Raw genomic sequence first — 16,497 nt, forward strand, 5'->3', positions numbered from 1 at the left:
GGAAAACTTTAAAAGGTAATTGCAAAAGAAGTTGGATGTTCCCAAAGTGCTGTATCAAAGCACATTAATAGAAAGTTATGTGGAAGGGAAAAGTGTGGAAGAAAAAGGTGCACAAGCAGCAGGGATGACCGCAGCCTGGAGAGGATTGTCAGGAAAAGGCCATTCAAAAGTGTTGGGAACTTTCACAAGGAGTGGACTGAGGCTGGAGTCAGTGCATCAAGAGCCACCACATACAGATGGATACTGGACATGGGCTTCAAATGGCATATTCCGCTTGTCAAACCGCTCCTGAAGAACAAACAAAGAAGCATTTTACCTGGGCTAAAGAAAAACAGACCTGATCTGTTGCTCAGTGGTCCAAAGTCCTCTTTTCTGATGAGAGCGACTTTTGCATCTCATTTGGAAACCAAGGACCCAGAGTATGGAGAAAGAATGGAGAAGCACACACTGCAAGATGATTGAAGTCCAGTATGAAGTTTCCACAGTCAGTGTTGATTTGGGGAGCCATGTCATCTGCTGGTGTTGGTCCACTGTGCTTCCTTAAGTCCAGGGTCAACGCAGCCATCTACCAGGAGATTTTGGAGCACTTCATGCTTCCTTCCGCAGACGAGCTGACTTCATTTTCCAGCAGGACTTGGCACCTGCCCACACTGCCAAAAGCACCAAAACCTGGTTCAATGACCGTGGGATTACTGTGCTCGATTGGCCAGCAAACTCCCCTGACCTGAACCCCATAGAGAATCTATGGGGCATCGCCAAGAGAAAGATGAGACATGAGGCCGAACAATGCAGAAGAGCTGAAGGCCGCTATTGAAGCATCCTGGTCTTCCATAACACCTCAGCAGTGCCACAGGCTGATAGCTTCCATGCCACGGCGCATTAAGGCAGTAATTGCTGCAAAAGGGCCCCAAACCAAGTACTGAGTACATATGCATGCTTATACTTTTCAGAGGTCCAATATTGTTCTATGTACAATCCTTGTTTTATTGATTGCATGTAATATTCTAATTTTCTAAGATTGTGGATTTAGGGTTTTCATGAGCTGTAAGCCATAATCATAATTATGACAAATCACGGCTTGAACTATCTTGCTTTGCATGTAATGCATCTTATGTCATATATTAGTTTCACCTTTTAAGTTGCATTACTGAAATAAATGAACTTTTGCACGATATTCTAATTTTTCGAGTTTCACCTGTATAAGAGTAATGGAAAATATTTATTTCTATTTCTTTGCCTTTGGTTTTGCCCAGAACAGTTAAGTTTCAAAAATAAATGCATGTATCTAAAACAGGGATTTTATAATCATATATTATATATAATAAGGGAAGAAATTATTTAATTGCAGAAATTCTCAGAATTGTTTGGGAAGCTTGCATTTTTTTCCCTACTGGTTTAACTTTTAGATTCAACTAGACCAGGGGTGTCAAACTCGATTTCATTGAGGGCGGCATCACAGTTGTGTTTGACCTTGGGGGGCTGGGGAACATGGCCAGGGTGGGTGTGGCCAGCTAGACATCATTCATGTCAGGGGGCTTCTGGTGCACGAGTGCTCATGGCTCTCCCAAGCTCCGTTTTCGCTGGCCGAGGGTTATAGGAGGCTATCGCAGCTGAAGATGGAGCTCGGGAGGGGGGCTGCACACGGCCCACACAAGCTCCGTTTTCGCTGGTAGAGGCACCATGGGCTGGTCTTTCGCTATTTCCAGGATAGCCCCGTGGGCCAGATCTAAACACCCCATGGGCCAGATCTAAACACCCCATGGGCCAGATCCGGCCCCCAGCCTTGAGTTTAACACCACTGAACCAGACTACTATCACTCTCTTGTGTAACCTAATCTTATCCAAGCCTATGTAAGCTGTCCAACTTGCACAGTACTACAATATTTGTGTAACCCTGCACACTCTTTGCACATTCTGTGACTCATGTGGTGTCTTTTGTGTGCCTCCTCCCATGCACTCTTCCAACCAGCATGGTGCCTCTGGCACACCTTTGCACATCCTCCTAACAGGTGGGCATGCAGGGGTGCTGCAAGATTGGGAATAGTGTACAAGGCATGACAGGTATTGTGGATGTCAGAGAGGGTTTATGGGGCGATGATGCAGGTCGAGAAGGATGAGCAGAGATAAACAAGTGGCCAGCATGGCATAAGCACAGAAGAGCTGGGGCAGTTGCAGGGGTGGAGGAGACTTGCAAGAGCAAGTTGTAACCATCCAACTTTTCCAACTTTCATTCCCGTGGGAATAATGGGTCAAGATATTTTGTTAGTTAGTCCATTTGAAGTCCATTTGCTGAAAAAAATGTTGCCCTATGACACACTGTTTCACCCAATTGAACCTTACAAAAAGATAACCGGTCAGTTTGTTTTATTGTGTTATTTTCTGTGGACATCCACCCACATCATTTAATGAATCATTGGATTTTTTTTTACTTCTTTCTGCTTTTCCTTTGCACTTAGCAATAGATTTGCAGCTAGAGAAACATATTTTGCTTTAAATTTGGCAACATAAATGTGCATTTTCCTCCCAGAACGTATGTTTTTAAATAGCCTGATTGTTACCACCTTTTTGTAATCATAACCAACTATTCTAACAAACTATCCTTTGTTCAGTGATTGAGTCTCCCCTGTTCCCACAAACTTATAGCACATGTTGCCATGGTTACTCTGCATGTCTATTTACCACACAAGTGATCAAAGAAGGCAGACAACACACACACATGTACACACACAAAAAGCTTGCCAGACTTCCAACTGTGCAATGTCCAGCACCTAATTAACTGATACACTCTCAGCCTATGGAGGCTGTGCATTTTTCCTCCCTTTATTATCTATGAAATACAACAGCAACATTCTCAGACAGAAAGTACATTTTTCTTTCAATCCAAAGGAACAATAGAGAAGGATGGGAAAAATTCTCACTAAAAGCTGAGGCTATTCCCCCTGCCCCCATATTTTATGAAAGCAAGGCCTAAATTATAAATTGAAAAGTCTAAGCAATGAAAACTGATATAAAAGATTCAATTAAGGTTGACAACTCTGGGAATCAGAGTGCCATCTACAAAATATCAATTTGCTTTCATAATTGAGTAATGTAAAAACTCTATAAAACATAGTTAAGAAAAATTGGAACAAACGCATAAATTTTTGGATTGCCTACAGCTTAATTCAAATAGTTACGCCCTTTTGTATTTCATTGGTTCCAAAAGCAGAGATTTAAGTACATGCTTTTCATTGTCACCGACTTCTATTTTTTTAAAAAATATATTATTTTTCAAATAAAATAGAAAAAGTACAAGTGTGTTCATTCATGGACTAGTTATTACATTCATATTGTTCTGTACAGTTGATTTGTTTATACCTAAGTCAGTTTAACTTTAAGTGGTAAATTATGGGAAAGATTATTCATACAGTTTAGTGTAAACCAAGTTTTTATGCAATTCTCTAATCAAAATTCCCCCGCCCAAAAAGAACTTGTTGAAATAAGGAGGGGTATCTCTTCATTTCTCTGTAGAACTGAAAGTGAATGAATATACTTCCATTCTTTTTAATACCAGACTTTTCACAATCATAAAGTTTTCGAGTATCCTTTATTTTTTCTTTTTGTTAGTTTTCCCAAAACAGTATTTTCTTTATCAATAAAGCAAAAGCATCCACTCAAAAACATCTTCCAAATAAAATTAATGTAGGAGAACTTCTTGCCAACACACCAAAACATACAAACTAATTAAATATCTAATGATACATTTTGAGATCTTTTTGAGGTGAATTGTCCAACTGTTTTTAAATATACACAAATATATACACAAATGTATTGGGATAAGACAATCAACAGGGAATATTAGTGGAGAAATTGATGGGGAAATTGATTACATACTGCAATCAATCAATCTTTATTGATTAGCCCTTGGGCCATATTAAAGTACTAAGTTCCAGAGACAAAAAACTGCAGTTTAAAATGAGATTGAAATAAACCACAATTTAAAATATAAACAGAATGGAGTGCAATAATTTAAATTACAAATTAAATATGCTTAAAATTATATTACAATATCACCCCTACATCTACCCCATCAAGTGGTCTTTCCTACAATCTACGGCATTCTGCTGCACCAACTTTGTCCTTGTTTCCATCAACTTTACAGTAAATTTGGCAATCCATTTCACCAACTGCAAATTAGTACCTAACAAACAATGTTGCAAAAAGCGCTCTTTGGATTTAGGAATACTAGTATAAAAGATCCTACCCAACTGGTGTTCCCTGAGTACAGGGAGCAATCAAAAATTATGTGGGATATTGTTTTGACTTTCCCCGTCCCACATAAACAGACTCTTTCACTTGCAGAGATCCCCTTATACTTGCCCCAAAGCATGTTTGTTTGAAGTTGGTCCAATAGCATCTTCCAAATAAAATTAATGTAGGAGAACTTCTTGCTAATACACCAAAACATACAAACTAATTAAATATCTAACTAATGATACATTTTGAGATCTTTTTGAGGTGAATTGTCTGTTTTTAAATACACACAAATATACACACAAATGTATTGGGATAAGACAATCAACAGAGAATATTAGTGGAGAAATTGATGGAGAAATTGATTACATACTGCAAGATTTATTTACTTTGAGGGAATTAAAACTGGGCATAGTCAAACATATTTTGGACTTTAAAAAGTGGATTTTAATAGTCAGAATAATGATCTCATGGCTAAAAACCGTTAAACTAAAAACAATTAATATCATATTACAAAAACCCAATAAAAATGGAAGAGAACAGGAACATAAAAGTTAAAATAAGTTGAGCTTAGCAAAGTCTTAATATTTTCAAAATAAAATAAATATATAAGCTACTTAATGAAAATAGCAAAATGCTGATGAGTAAGAAAAGAAAGGCAGAGCTTTTTGTTCAGTTTTCCCCCCCCCAGAAAAAAGGATCTTGTGAAGAGAAGCACTGCAGTTTGAGACATACAGACCTACATAATTATGTTTTATTCAGAGCAACTTTGAACCTCTAGGACACTTCTGATGAAACTATAAGTAGTCTTTGACCTATGATAAGTCATTTAACAATGATTCAAAGTGACAACAACTTTGGTAAAAAAGTGACTTGCAACCTATCCTCACACTTACAACCCCGTGGTCACATACTTACAATTCAACCACTTGGCAACCAGCTCACATTTACAGTGGTTGCAGCACTTTAGAGTTACATATTCATGATTTCCGGCCTTCTCAGCCAGCTTCCAACAAGCAAAATCAATTGGGGAAGCCGGATCTGCTTAATAATTACATGATTTACTTAATGACCATGTGATTTTTCCCCCTGGTAAAAATATGGCTTGTCGTGTGATGACTTACTTAACACAGCATTATTTAGCAACCAAAATTCTGGTTCCAATTTTGGTCAAAATGGAGGACTACCAGTACTTCATGGAGTAGCTCAGACTTTACAAATTAACTTTGAGAAATCCTGGAAAACTGGTGAGATGCCAGATGATTAGAAAAAAGGAAATACTTCTTTTTTAAAAAAAAAATTGAATGGGTAAAGAAAAATTCAATAAAGTATAGGTCAGTCAGACTGACATGAGAACAGAATCCCATCTTTTGCAGTGAATAGTTTTTTGCTTATCCATGCAGAAGTTATCTAAGTATCTTTCCTGAATTCATGTGTCCTGCTTGCAGAACAGGTGGAGGCCATAGCTTTTGCATAGCTACCTTGTAACCAGTTACAATCATTCCTGTACTATATTTATGATAATGCATGCCTTTGTCATTCTCATTTGGATTATAGCCTATATTGTCCTTCAGCTGGTCTAGAATTTTGTGGTCTGAGTATGTAATGCCTGATGGATCATTTGTCCATTCATTACCACTATTTTGGAGTTTCATGGATTGCCACTGTGCTTCTAAATACAGTTCAAAGAATTGGTCATTATCATCATCTTTAAAGCCTAAATGGTTCAGAATTTGGATAGTTGCAGAGTCATCTTTTCTGGGTTGAATCTATTATTTGGTTGAATCAAATAGGGATGGCTAACTGTGGGGTCATCAGGGAATGTCATCAGCAGAGAATCAACTGTAAGCCTTTTCAGTGTTAGTCACCCTTCTCAGAAATGGCTTACCCTTCAGGGAAGAGAAGCTTCTTGAGTGATAGGATTCCAGAAGGTTAATAAGATTCCACTTTTGCGGAAGGTCTTTGAAGAGGGCTTAATTTTTAACTTTCTCCTGAAGTTATAGTTCCAACACACATGGAGTTATGTTGAAATGTCTTGCTGGTTGGATATATTTGCATTTTTTGTCATTTGTTATCATTTTGGCCCTATTGTTTTCATTTTTTTAATGAACTATGGAATGTACATTACTCAGTGTTATGGATTGAAGTGGCATATCAACGCACTTAAATAAATGTGGGAATATTCTATAGCAGTTCATAAATAATTTGATCTGTAGGCACTTTGAAAACAAAGCAGTAATTACCAAAAGAGAACATGGGTTTTGAGAAGAGAATTTTCTTAAAAGATTATGGAAATGCTGGGTGATACATCCTGATTTTAGCAAAGCTTTTGACAAAATGCCCCATGACATGCTGGTTAACAATTAGATACAGACTTCAGAATGAATATTGACAAACAGTGTATATGTCTCAAAAGTGGAAGAAGGCAATATAACTTTAGGCAGAATCAAGAACATTTTCCAAAGCATGAGAAATAACCATATCACTGTATTTTGCTGTGGTCAAAACCCAGCCTGAATACTGCACCCAGTTCTCATCATCACATTCTACAAAGGATTCAGAGAATCTGGAAAACGTTCAGGGAAGGGCAACAAGAAATAGAAGCTTAGGTGATTGTGTTGGTTGTGGGAGTTAGATATAAATACCTAAAAGATGTCACACATAAGTTCAAGACATTCCCTCTCATTTCACAGTGCAAGATGCAGAATAATTTAATAATTTAAATTACAGGAAGGCTGATTCCAATGGTATGTCAGAAACAATTTAGTAAGACCAAAGTGACAGTGAAACCAATTATCCAGAGAGACAGTTGAGTCTCCTTAGCTGGAGAGATTCAGGCACACGCTAGACAACTATTTGCTTTAATTTGGATATGAACACAGAGCAGGTGGCTTGACCTAAATGGGTTCCTCCAACTTTTATGGTCCTTGTTATCATTTTAATTCTATAGAAGTATGGAAGCAAAATAGTTTTCACTGGCATGGATTTATTGAGCATTCCAATCCCCTATTACATGCCTCTTTAGAACCGTCATTAATGTAATTTACACTACTTATAATAATTACTGATTGTTTTGTATAGTAAAATCCATTAAGTTCTCCATACATAGAGATGGTAATTAAACACTTAAGAGCTACAAGGCCACATTAAATGTCAAACATTATTTTAACTAGAGAATTGCTACTCAGCATATTTACACTATTATATTTTGCCACAAATGGCAAAAAAATTATTGCTGTCACATTAATTAAACTAAGGTACGCATTCTACATTCCATGTATATTTTAAAACTAAAATACCCCCTTTCTATTTTCAAATTGAATTCTGTCATGTTAATTCAATCATGTTAATTAAGACAGAGCAGGAAATCCATTTTTTAAAAAAATGACAGCTTTCTAAGATGCTATATTTTAGAAGATGTGTCAGCTATGCCAATTTAACCAATGAAGGGAAGTTTTCAGTGTCCTTTACTAAACTGTCACAGTAAATTTACAGCACTGACCCTGTGAAATAGCCTCCCTGTCACCTGGAAATCTGACTAATCCCAGCTCTATTGGCCTTCCATAAGGCTATAAAAACTTGGCTTTTCCCAAAGGGGTTATTTATTATTTGTATCTCATCTTTTTATTTTTACAAATATCTCAGGGCAGCAAGCATATCCAACACACCTTCATCCTCCTATTTTCCCCTCAACAACAATCATGTGAGGTGAGTTGCGCTCAGAGAATTGTGCCCAAAAGTCATCCTTTCAGAGCAAAGATGGGATTTGAACTCATGGTCTCCCATTTTCTCACCTGGTGCCTTAATCACCAAACCAAACTGGCTTCTTATTATTGCTTGTGATTGAGTGCAATTTTTTTTAAAAAATAGATAACACCATATATAAAAACATATTTGCATGCTCAACCACAATAAAATGACCATACATATAGTCCTCATCTTACAACAATTTGTTCAGGGACTGAAGAAACAGCAGCACTGGATGAAGATGACTTGCCCAGCCTGGTCCTTCACAATAGGCAACTGCTGGCTGCAGAAGGCTTTCTTCCTAAGGTCATACAAGGTGCTTTCTTCACAAGACCTGGGGAAGATGGCCTCACCTGGTTTTCTTGAATGGGGAAGGATGGACATGCTTTACAAGAAGATACTTGTGTTTGGAGCCTGACACTGTTTTCAAATCAACACTTTCTACCAGCATCTTTAGTAACTGTTGAGTCCTGTGTTTGTATATATTCCTTTAAAAAGATTCCAAAGGTATGATACAAAAAAATACCTGAACAGATAAGTTGCAATTATAGATGCAGCCTTTCTGAATTATTTCATAATCCTTATTTAGTCTTTAAAAATTGCAATTGCATATGTAATTCTTGACATGCTTATTTAGAATACATCCCTCTGTACTCAATAGTTTAAAGATGGTAGTATTATTGGCCTTTCTAGATTTTTACAATTTAGCCTTCTAAGATAGGTTAAATTTAGCATACTGCATCAGAAACATGTCATTTCCTACTTCATCAAAAGCAAGGTTAAAGGTTAGAAGATTTAATCGAGGCATGATGGTTTTTGGCAAGTCAGTAAGTCTCAGTTTCAAAATCCAGGTAGGGAACTAACTTTCTATTGCTGTCAACATAGGCATTGTTTGTTCTGTGCCTATAATTATTCTCTTATTAAATGTTCAATCTGATAATCTTTCCTAACACATTCTTCTTTAATATGCCTTAAGCATACTAAATAACTATGTTTTTCAAATAAAGTTTAATGTAATTATGTAATTAAAATTGCATTGCTAGTTTCCTCAGAACTTGCTGACGTATCTCCTCTTTAAAGAATGTTGAATTTTATCCTCATGAGCAGCAACAATTTCCTCTCTGTGGCTTATTCTCCCTTTCCCAGAATGATAGCTAGCTGCCAAATACAACAATATGGCTCTGTGCTGTTCTTGAAGGTTTGCATTCTTCTTTAGTCAACATCATTTATCTGTCTAATGTAGGGCTCTGTTTCATAGAAAAGACATGACAGTCTGCTTGAGATTTAATAAATCCAAATACAGTGTCATTATTATGAAAAATTATATAGCAACTTATGGCCTGCTTTTGTCTAAATTTCTATTTTCAATTTTTAAGAATTAGAAACTAATTGTGAGATTAGTATACCTTACGTATCACTTTTGGACACATTTTGCTTCATTGAATGAACTCCCAATATTTGAATTGGCTGTTGGTTCTGGAACATATAATTGGCCCTTGAAAAATGCCTGTCTTGGCCAAGAATCCTCTCAAGAGCCCTGGTGTGCTTAGATGGGTCACTCCCATTCTTGAAAGATCAAGATATTTTATTTAAACGAAGACTACCAAAAATAGAAATGGTCCACTGGGGTTGAAGTGTAAGATGACAATCAAGGTATTTATCTCTGTTCTAAATATGCATTCAGTTCATGAGATTAGCAAAGTTAATATTACACACTGGGAATAAGTTCCATAATATATAAGAGGAGGAATTGTTTCGGAAATGTCATAGAATTCAGTGAATCTTAGTGAAAGTGAGAAGAATTATTTTGTTAATTGAGAATTTGTTTAAGTTATCCAGGCATATTGGGACAGAATATTTCTTATACTACATTTTAAAAACTCAGAATTCTTAAAATGTACAACTGACTGGTATTCAGGCATTAACTTCATCAAGTCACTCTCACAGCACACCCACAAAGGCCATTAAATTATGTGTTCATATTTCAAGCCATATATAGATCGTTTCTAAAACTATTCTTGAGCTTTACTTTTTTCCAATTGCATATAGCTCTTCCATTAAAGGGACAATACCAAAACGTTTTTACATTCTAGTAATAATGAGGAGTGTCATTAGTCTTTCTTTGCTTTTTTTAACCATTAACATATTTGGAGCAACATTTGGAAAAGTAGCAGAGAAAACACACAGCTGCTTTTTAAATACTTAACAACACACTTTAAATCAGTGGTTCCCAAACTTTTTCAGTCCACCGCCCCCTTGGTGCTACAAACTGATCCTCAGTGCCCCCCACCCAGTGGTGGAATTCAAATTTTTTTACGACCGGTTCTGTGGGCGTGGCTTGATGGGCGTGGTTGGGGAATCATGTGACTGGGCGGTTTGCATGAAGGAATAAAGATAGTAACAGTAAAATTCAAAACTGTAACAATTAATTGCACATTTATTCAAAATCCAATTTAAAAACCTTTGTAGTTAGTTAATTCAACAAAATTGTTGAACATGATCCAGTGATACCAGGTTTTCAAAGTCTGATAGTCATTTATCAAGAACCTTAGTAACTAGTAACTTAGTAAACTTAGCAAAATTTAGTAACTACTTCACTGTTCAGTAAATTCTTAATGTGATGGATGGGCTTGATGAAGTGATACTAGTTTCCCAATGTCTGGTTTTAAGTCACTTAGCAGGAGTCTTAAATCACCACATTCAGTAATCTGGAGTCATTTTCTTTGCTTGGAGAGAAGTTGGATGACCACACTGAAGCCATGTTCCACCAAATATGATGTTGGAAATGCAACAAGGAGCTTCTTAACCACTGTCCATAGTGCAGGATAGCGATCAGAATTTTTTTTCTGTAACCAAAACTCTTGGTACGATTTCTTGAACTTTGGTTTCAGCTCAATGTCACCAACATTTGCTTGAATTATTTGATGAGATTATTGCATGGTACCTATTATTCCCAATATGGAAAGTGAGAATGGGAACATTTTAACAGATCTATATGTTCTTGGGTTATAATTTTCACTAAAGATCCATGGGGATCGAAAGGGAAATATAGACAATGGAGTCCAATCCCCTTCCTCAACAGTTTGGAAGCAAAGAATAACTCTACCAAAATGTAGCCTTTTACCTCTTTGGGGAATCATCATTTTTTAAATTATTATTATGATTTTTTATTTTTCCCAATACAACTCATGCAAAGGGTCATCCACAACTACATTACATTTTCCACACTCATATTTGTGATTCCTTATAACTTCTTTAAACTAAACATTTTTAGTACAAATCAACGCATTGACATATATATCACTAATGCAGTTTCCTATCTCTTCCATTGACATAATTAACACCTTATGTATTGATACAAGTATATCAAGTATAGGTTAAACATTAATTGAAAAACATCTAATTCAAATGTATAAGCTGTGAATTTATTATATAATCACAGGCAAACATTGCACTTATGCCTACGTCCTCTACCCACGGACATTATAAGACAGATAAAACTATCTTATCTGGCTGTTGTAAATATTACTCTGCTAATTCAACAAGAAATGCTACTGCATGAATCCTTAATGCAGAACACAGCTAAAAGTGATTTTAGCAATTTTCTTCCCAAGTTAATTCAAAATGTATATCCAAATGTTCCTCTTATTTTTTCCCCAAGCACTAGGGAGGATTATACTCAAAACCAGACACTTTTGCTGAGTGTCTCTGTGTGTGTGTGTGTGTGTGTGTGTGTGTTTGCTTGCTTGCTTCTGGTCTCCAGAGTCAGAAGGGCCAGTTGGGACCCCCAGAGGTCATCTAGTCCCATCCCAGACAGCGCCCCCCTGCCCCACATTCCCCAGCCCCACCTCCTCTGGGAAGGCACCGGGGGGGGATGCGAAGCCCCCACCCCTTCTGCTGCTCTCCCCCACCCTTCATTCTTACTCCCTCCCTCTCTTCGCAGGCCGGGAAGCCACAGCACTACTGGGACGGTGAGCATGGATGGGCTGTCGCCCCGGGGAGGGGAGGTCTGGTCGCCAGCAAAGGGCTTCTGCCGAGGCACCCCATGCAGGCAAAATAGCGAGCGAGCGAAGGAGGATCAGGCAGGGCACTGAGGCCCCTTCGCCTCCCACTTTGTCTTGATGAGGTGGCTGCAGCTGCCGGGCGCGGACGGACGGAGGTAGCCAGAGCAGCCCAGGCAGGCGAGCGATGAAGGATCAGGCAGCTCTCTCGCTCACTCGTCCACCTCCCGGGCTTCCCTGCCACTCTGGCTACCTCCGTCCGTCCGCACCCGCAGCGACCTCATCAAGACAAAGTGGGAGCGAAGGGAGGCGAAGTGGCCTCCCTTTGATCACTCGCTCCCCCCGCCTGTCCACACTATGCTAGCCCTGTGCTCACTGATTGGCTGGCTCACCAATCGTCCCGCCCAGCTCTAAGAGCCCTATCTATAGAAAGCCAAGCAGAAAAAAAGATAATTGGGTTTAGATAGGGCTCTTAGAGGCGGGCGGGGTGATTGGTGAGCCAGCCAATCAGTGTTTGGGCAGGGCTAGCATAGTGCAGATGGGCGGGGGGAGCGAGCGATCGAGCAGCTTCTGGATGGGAGGGGTGAGTGAGCAAACTGGTTCTGAATGGCTGGCTAGAGGAGGCCACCTCCAGCACTCCTCTGCCGCCCCCCTTGCCTCTTACCGCCCCCCTTGCCATTTACCTCCCCCCTAAGCCATCTCACCGCCCCCAGGAGGCGGTACCGCCCACTTTGGGAACCACTGCTTTAAATCCTAATAGACTAAATCTTTTTGGATTGAAAGATTTAACACTTTTCTTTAATATGCTGGCTAAAAATATATTTAAAAATCACTAATTCCATGCAAGATTTTGCTTTTGTGTAGTTTCCATTTTTTAAATTCTTTAATAATCATGTTTGAGAACTGTGTGTTCAAATACATTTTTAAAGAGAAAAAATGAATAACTCACCTAGTTTAAAATAATTGTAGGCAAGACTGTACAGGTAGTTGTTGACACAACAGTTCATTTAGCAACTGTTAGAAGTTACAATGGCACTGAAAAAGTGACTTATTATCGTTGTTCACACTTAGAACCACAGCAGCATCCCCAGTCCCGTGATCAAAATTCAGATGGTTGGCAACTGATGCATATTTATGCTGTAGTGTCTCAGGATCCTGCGATCCCCTTTTGTAAACTTCTGCAAGCAAAATCAATGGGGAAGCCAGATTCACTTAACACAGGGGTGTCCAAACTTGAGAACTTTAAGACTTGTGGATTTCAAGTCCCAGAATTCCCCAAGCCAGCATGGCTGGCTGGGGAATTCTGGGAGTTGAAGTCCACAAGTCTTAAAGTTCCCAAGTTTGGACACCCCTGACTTAACAGCTATGTTACTAAGTTAACTGCAGTGATTCACTTAACAACAGTGGCAAGATCAATTGTAAAATGGGACAATACTCAGTTAATAAATGTCTCACATAATAACAGAAATGTTGGGCTCAATTGTGGTCATAAGTCAAGGATTACCTGTATGTAATGAGACTGTCACAGTCTAAGAAGGCAGAATGTCAGTGCTTCTCAAACTTGGCATCTTTAAGATGTGTTGTCTTCAATTCTCAGAATTCCCCATTCTGGCCACAACAGGCTGAGGAATTCAGGGAATTGAAGGTCACTCATCTGAAAGTTGCCAAGTTTGAGAAACACTGATCTAAATGCTTGCTTTTTGTGTCACTAACACCATCTAGGGACATCTTGAAACCTCAGCCATTAACAAAAAAGATTTTCTTACAGTGTTGTCACCTATTATTTCCCCTCAAACATTTTTTTTTTTTGGTTTCTAAATGAACGATGACTATATTTTAATATCCTGAGATTAAAAATTCAGCAAGGAAAATGAGTGTGCTTTTCTCAAAAGCAGCATTTTTAAAATCTTCCTTTTGGCAGAGCTCCCCCTGGTGGAAGTACATTCCACGATGCTCTGATTCCCGCTTGGGTCATTTTTTTCTTTTTCCATTCAATCACGTCAGATTCTCAGACTGCCTGAGCAAGTTCCTGCAGTTTTCTTGGCAAGGTTTTTCAGAAGTGGTTTGCCATTGCCTAGGGCTGAGAGAAAGTGATTTCCCCAAGGTCATCCAACTGGCTCTGTGTCTATGGTAGGGCTAAAACTCCCAGCCTCCTGGTTTCCAGTTTGGTGCCTTACTATACCAAACTGGCTCTCACTTGGATCATTCCTGCAGCAAATAATAAATTGATTTTCCATAAAGCAAGACGATTCCACAAGTAGGAATATTTGAGAAGGATTTTTTAAAAAGAATTTTCCCTTCACAGCTGACAAAATTATCCAAACCAGTTAAGAGTTCTTTTGTAGTTTTCATTGAACTACATAAAATATTCCATTTCCTCTACAGGTGCAAATTTTTTTCCTACTTCTTTTTTTCCCCCCTTTACTTTGCTTCCTTACCTTCATGGAGGATATTCCTACTCATGAAAGAAAACACCCAAAAGGCATGTTATATCCCAAAGATCACAAAATGAAAATAACATTTTCAGATGCTAAATATTCAAGCTTGAAACACGGAAATCCAAAACTTGAAAGTGTTTAATAACAGTTATAAAAACCATACAGAATTAATACGCATTTGACCTGTGGGGGTTGAAACCACATATAAAAGCGACGTGATCTTTTGTCTCCTCTTACATCTGTTAACTTGAACGAAAACCAATGTTTTCTTTTCTTTTTTAAAATGCTAAACACACGCACGCCGCACTTAACTGCACACGAACAGTGAGCGCCAAATGCGCTGGGCTACTGATAACAGGCAGGTTCAATTGCACAAAGTTTGGGGTAACTGGAATCCCAGAACTGTCGGTAAAACAAATTGGACTTCATCTCAAGAGCCCGCCTGTTCAGAACCACGACTTGGGTGCGATCCCGTCAGCTATCAGCGACTAGAAACTGAAAGAGCGGCCGGAAAGGGCGTTCCTAACTCAGCCCGGATTGCTGTAAAAAGCCCCATCTTTGCAAAGTCTCATCGATCCTATAACAAAGAGTCTTCCTTATCCAGTCATGCTGGATTCAGTGGATCTCCCGAGATCGCCAGATGGTTTGCAACAAGTCGCTGGGATCTTACCTGCTTCATGTTTAAGCTTCCATTATCCATCCATTCAGAAGTTCAGCAGAAACCCATCGGTTTCCTAGTTCCCCCAACAAGCCAGCAACTTTTTGCCTCCGGGTCCCTGTTGTCGCACGGCGCTTCAGAGGACAACGTCCACTTTCCCAGCTTTGTCCCTATAATAGCCTGCGCCAACAGCAGAGAAGCGATGCTGCTAAGCTCCGATTTCAAATTACAACTCAGATATGCATTTGTGGGCTGAATTAAGCCATGAAATAGCTTCACCAATCAGGAGAAGGCGGGGAGCGGAGGGGAGAGGCAGGGAGGAATCTCACGTAAAGCTGCATACATGAGGATTAGCAAAGCTTTTAAAGGTTTCAGAGGCTGAAAGTGGTGTCTAACGCTACAAAAAAGGAAGTTAACCGGTGCTGTAAAAAGATCAATTTTCATTTGTATCTCCTCCTGCGCATTCATTCCTAATCTAGAACAAGACTTAAGATCCACCAACAAAAAATAAAACCTGTACATTTTCAAAGACAGGATGAAGTTATGGAGAGAATAAAACGACACTTTACATACTGCCGATTTGCCATCATAAAAGAGAACTAGAGGAAAATTCCTTGGTTCGTGTAATTCCTTAGTTCATGTACTTCCTTATCTTCCAAGGAATCATACTAATCAAAAGGGGGATTGAAAAGCCAATTGATATTTCACACATAATTTAGTTTCAAAGCTAAAACAATACATTCACATTTTAAATACTCTATAAAGAATTAAAATTAAATTACTTTTTACAAATAGAGGGCTTCTATTTAGAATAATATTTTATTTCCTTTTTTGTTTGCACACTCTCTAGCTCTTGCTTTGCAGTTGGGTTTAGTACATGGCACTTAGTTTGTTTACACTGTTCAGCTTTGGTCAGGCGCTACATACTCAAACCAAGTCTTAGCTTTTTTTTTTTTTACACATTTATCTTTGGCTGGGAAGGTTCCACTCTAAAGGAAATTTGTCCTTTGATCTCTAGGTTTATAAAAAGCAAATCTGAAGTCTGGAAAAAAAACCATCATGGATTTGCTGCAGCAGTAACTGCACTTATCTAAATGTGGCGTAAATCACTTTGAAGAGCCTGGTAAATCCAGAAATGTGCTATAACTGAACAGCAGAAAAAATCATGCTCATGCCAAAATATTACATTCAAATCATGAAACTGCCCTTTTTCTACCTTAAGATATTCACAAGGCAGAATTGGAGTCCTGTCAAGATTCTCCATAATTTTGAGTAAAAGTTAATACATCATTTATTCCGTTGTTTCTTGTTTAAACTGCCAAACATCCATCGATTAAACTATTTATACTACCAGCACAGATCAATAAATATAGCACCAGCAGTAGGATTATCATAAGATAAAAATCAACCCTAAAGTTGT

At 38.5% G+C, this 16,497-nt stretch overlaps 1 protein-coding gene across 4 annotated transcripts in view; it reads right to left on the reverse strand.

Moving 5' to 3' along the window:
* The window catches only part of MID1 (midline 1), a 222,804-nt gene that overhangs the window by 86,039 nt on the left and 120,268 nt on the right, over positions 1–16,497 (reverse strand). For 2 of the 4 annotated variants that reach the window (XM_081946830.1, XM_081946826.1), the window contains exon 1: positions 15,090–15,333. The exons of the other annotated variants lie outside the window; for them this stretch is intronic. The gene's annotated coding sequence lies outside the window, so the exon portion shown is untranslated. Of the gene's footprint in view, positions 1–15,089; positions 15,334–16,497 lie in introns of those variants that run through there. 4 annotated transcript variants of the gene reach the window in all.

The sequence above is a fragment of the Natrix helvetica genome, assembly GCF_964273705.1.
Source record: "Natrix helvetica genome assembly, chromosome: 3".
In the NCBI taxonomy this organism is placed as follows: Eukaryota; Metazoa; Chordata; class Lepidosauria; order Squamata; family Natricidae; genus Natrix; species Natrix helvetica.